Source organism: Tachyglossus aculeatus, chromosome 4, assembly GCF_015852505.1.
Source record: "Tachyglossus aculeatus isolate mTacAcu1 chromosome 4, mTacAcu1.pri, whole genome shotgun sequence".
Taxonomy (NCBI): domain Eukaryota; kingdom Metazoa; phylum Chordata; class Mammalia; order Monotremata; family Tachyglossidae; genus Tachyglossus; species Tachyglossus aculeatus.
The window spans coordinates 22,374,081-22,378,781 of record NC_052069.1 but is presented as its reverse complement, the minus strand read 5'-3'; the positions used below and the strand labels follow the sequence as shown (position 1 = coordinate 22,378,781).

General features: G+C 43.5%; 1 non-coding gene across 1 annotated transcript; it reads left to right on the top strand.

The window, feature by feature from the left end:
- Nucleotides 1-2,274: 2,274 nt before the first annotated feature.
- On the top strand, nucleotides 2,275-2,347 carry TRNAK-UUU. Its single transcript has one exon. It is a non-coding gene; the product is annotated as a tRNA-Lys (tRNA).
- Nucleotides 2,348-4,701: the final 2,354 nt, after the last annotated feature.

Below are 4,701 nucleotides of genomic sequence, written 5' to 3'. Positions count from 1 at the left end.
CTATGTACATATCTGTAATTTATTTACATTAATGTCTATCTGCCCCCAAGACTGTAAAATTATTATGGGCGGAGAATGTGTCTGCCAAGTCTGTTATACTGTACTGTCCCAAGGACTTAATGTAGGGCTCTTCACACAGAAAGCAGTCAATACATTTGATTAATTGAATAAGAGTAATAATGATGGTATTTGTTAAGTGTTTACTATGTGCCCAGCACTGTAGTACTAGTCAGTCAATCATATTTATTGAGCACTGACTGTGTACAGAGCACCATACTAAGCCCCTGAGAGAGTACAATATAACAATATAACAGACACATCCCATGCCCACAATGAGCCAGTAGTATCAGTACTTATTAAGGGCTTAATGTGTGCAAAGCAGCATGTCTTAATGGAAAGAGCCCGGGCTTGGGAGTCAGAAGTCATGGGTTCTAATCCCGGCTCCACCACTTGTCATCTGTGTAACCTTGGGCAAGTCTCTTAATTTCTCGGTGCCTCAGTTACCTCACCTGTAAAATGGGGATTAAGACTGCGAGCCCCACATGGGACAACCTGATTACCTTATATCTACTCCAGCGCTTAGAACAGTGCTTGGCACATAGCAAGCACTTAACAGATGCCATCATCATCAGAGCACTGCTCTAAGCGTGAGAAAGAACACTTGGGTGGGAATTAGACATGGTCTCTAGCCCTCAAGGATTTCACAATCTAGTAGTAAAAGGGGGAGAAAGAACTGGTAATAGACGTGTAATGAATCCTCTGCCACTAACTTCCTCACTGTACCTCATTCTCGCCTGTCCCGCTGTCGACCCCCGGCCCACGTCCTCCCCCTGGCCTGGAATGCCCTCCCTCCACACATCCACCAAGCTAGCTCTCTTCCTCCCTTCAAAGCCCTACTGAGAACTTACCTCCTCCAAGAGGCCTTCCCAGACTGAGCCCCCCTTTTCCTCTCCTCCTCCCCATCCCTCCTGCCCTACCTCCTTCCAATCCCCACAGCACTTGTATATATATATATGTGTATATATATATTTGTACAGATTTATTACTCTATTTATGTTACCTGTACATATTTACTATTCTATTTACTTGTTAATGATGTGCATTTAGCTTTAATTCTATTTGTTCTGACGACCTTGACACCTGTCTCCATGTTTTGTTTTGTTGTCTGTCTCCCCCTTCTAGACTGTGAGCCCGTTGTTGGGTAGGGACCGTCTCTATACGTTGCCAACTTGCACTTCCCAAGTGCTTAGTCCAGTGCTCTGCACACAGTAAGCGCTCAATAAATACAATTGATTGAATGAATGAATGATGAAACCCTAAAACATGAAAGAATAAAAGATAAGGATAAACAGAGAAAATTTAAACAATTTAATTTGTGGCTAGAGTGCAGAGCTGTGAGCTATTCATGGCTTAGAGTCCTACAGTGATGGGCACAGCCACAGCCTCCCCTTCTGCATTCCCAATGATCTATTCATTCATTTGATCGTATTTATTAAGCACTTCCTGTGTACAGAGCACTGTATTAAGCGCTTGGGAAAGTACAATGCAGCAATCAAGAGAGACAGTTGCAGTACACAGCAAGCTCACAGTCTAGAGGGGAGGGGGAGACAGACATCAATACAAACAGTTGTCAATACAAATGAATAAAATTACAGATATATACAGACATGCTGTGGGGTCGGGAGGTGGAGGGAAGAGCAAAGGGAGCAAGTCAGGGCGATGCAGAAGGGAAAAGGAGATAAGGAAAAGGGAGGCTTAGTTTGAAAAGGCCTCTTGGAGGAGATGTGCTTTCAATAAGGATCTAGCTGTTGTGGAGGCTGGGGGTGGCCATTGCTTCTCTCCTTCCTGCTGCAACAAAGCAAGGGAGGCTGAGAATGTGAAGCAGAATGCTGGACTCTGGCCAGAGGCATGAATCCAACTATACAATAGTAGGTGAAGCCCGGGGCTTCTTGCCCTCAAAACATTTTCTGCGGCCCAACCTCAGGGGCACCTCATCTCCAAGAAGAACCACCCACACCCCCTGGCAAGGGAGCAGGAGAAGGCAAGAGAACTTGGTGATTTATAAGCAGGTTTAAAAATCAATTTTCCAAGCTAAATTCTCAGAAAGCATAATCTGTCCCAGCTATCCAATCATGGGCATTTGGACACCTGTTTCCTTGGTTTTCATTTCACTGCTCTTTAAAAAGGCTGTAAAATAAGCCAGCAATCACAACGTGACAGGTATTTCCCTCCTCCATCACTTTCAAAATCTTTTGCTACCACTTCTTCTACAGGGCCCGGTTAGTTCAGTCGGTAGAGCATCAGACTTTTAATGTGAGGGTCCAGGGTTCAAGTCCCTGTTCGGGCGAGATTTCATTTTACGAGAAGCAGCGTGGCTCAGTGGAAAGAGCACGGGCTATGGAGTCAGAGGTCATGGGTTCAAATCCCGGCTCCGCCAACTGTCAGCTGTGTGACTTTGGGCAAGTCACTGAACTTCTCTGTGCCTCAGTTACCTCATCCGTAAAATGGGGATTAAAACTGTGAGCCCCCCGTGGGACAACCTGATCACCTTGTAACCTCCCCAGCGCTTAGAACAGTGCTATGCACATAGTAAGTGCTTAAATACCATCATCATTATTATTATTACAGTTAAAATTTCAATCTCCCTAGAGATCTAACAGACCGTGGGGGTGGTTTTCTGATGCTGCCAGAAGTCTGTTTTAGATTCCTCATGGTTCATTTGTCTCACTTCACAGCTATCTACCGTATGGTATGTAGAATACTCTGCAAAGCCAACAGTGCCACTAGAGTGGTTGGGTTATTATGAATTGTTTACGGAGTCTCCTTATCTCCTGCATTGCATAAACCAATAAAGCCCTGTTTTTTCACACTACAACATCCAATATAAAGTAGACAGATGGTCTAAGCCACAGTAGGACAGAGCACCTCCCCCATCAATATTGACAGAGACAAAAGGAATACTGAGTTGGGGAAATAGCGAGGCCCAGGGGAAAGAGTATAGGCCTGGGAATCAGAGGACCTGTGTTCAAATTCTGATTCCACCACTGCTCTGGGCAACTTGTAAACAACCTTGGGCAAGTTGTTTAACTTCTGTGCCTTGGCTTCCTCATCTATAAAATGGATATTTAAGACCTTTCTCCATCCTACTTAGACAGCGAGCTCTATGTGGGACAGGGACTGTGTCCAATCTGATTATTCTGCATCTACCCCAGTGCTTAGTTAAGGGCTTGGAACGTAATAAGTGATTAATAAATACCACAATTATTGTTATTTTTTATTTCTAGGGAAAAGCATAGAGGAGCTTAAAGCTCTTAAGCTCCTGGAAATTGAAATCCCTTGGGGCATGTGTGTTGGGCAACAATGCTAATGGATATGTTTTAAATCCCAAGTATGGAAATCCAGAATCTATAGGCTGTTCCACATCTGAGGGGTCTCTAACAATTCTGGAAGCAAAACTTTCTTAGAGAAAGTGCAGGAGCAGATGGGACCCCCTCAATCAGTCAATCGTATTTATTGAGGACTGTACTAAGCTCCTGGGAGAGCAGTGTGGCAAGTGGGTAGAACATGGGCCTGGGAATCAGAAGGACCTGGGTTCTAATTCTGCTCCACCACATGTCTGTTGGTCAAATCACTCAACATCTCTGTGCCTCAGTTACCTCATGTGTGAAACGGGGATGAAAGGGTGAGCCCCAAGTGGGACAGGTACCGTGTCTGACCCGATTAGCTTGTATCTGCCCCAGTGCATAGACTGAGCCCCCTCCCCCAGACTGAGCCTCCTCCTTCCTCTCCCCCTCCTCCCCATCCCCCCGCCTTACCTCCTTCCCCTCCTCACCACACCTTTATATATGTATATATGTTTGTACATATTTATTAGTCTATTTATTTATTTTATTTGTACATATTTATTCTATTTATTTTATTTTGTTAATATGTTTTGTTTTGTTCTCTGTCTCCCCCTTCTAGACTGTGAGCCCACTGTTGGGTAGGGACTGTCTCTATATGTTGCCAACTTGTACTTCCCAAGCGCTTAGTACAGTGCTCTGCACACAGTAAGTGCTCAATAAATACAATTAAATGAATGAATGAACAGTGTTTGGCACATAGTAAATGCTTAATGAGTACCATAATTATTATTATTATTACTAATATAACAGAGTTGGTAGATATATTCCCTGCCTACAAGGTGCTTACAGTCTAAAGAGGGGGACAGAGAATAAAATAAATTACAGATGTGTACAGAAAGTGCTGTGGGGCTGAGGGTGGACTGAATAAAATGTACAAACCCAAATGCAATGGCAACGCAGAAGGAAGGCAGAGTAGGGGGAAGGAGGACTTAGTTGAAGAAGACCTCTTGGAGGAGATACAATTTTAATAAGACTTTGAAGATAGAGAGGATGGTGGTCTGTCAGATGTGAAATAGTAGGGAGTTTCAAGCCAGACGGAGGACATGGCCAAGGGGTCGGCAGAGAGATAGACGAGATTGAGATACAGTGAGTAGGGTAGTGTAAAAAGAACAAAGTGAGAGTGCTGAATTGTAGTAGGAAATCAGCTGGATAAGATCAGAGGAGTTAAAATGATTAAGCTCTTTAAAGTTATGATAGTTATTATCACAGTAAGCGCTCAATAAATACAATTGATTGATTGATTGATTGATTGATAGTGAGTTTCTGTTTGATGCATAGATGGATAATAATAATAATA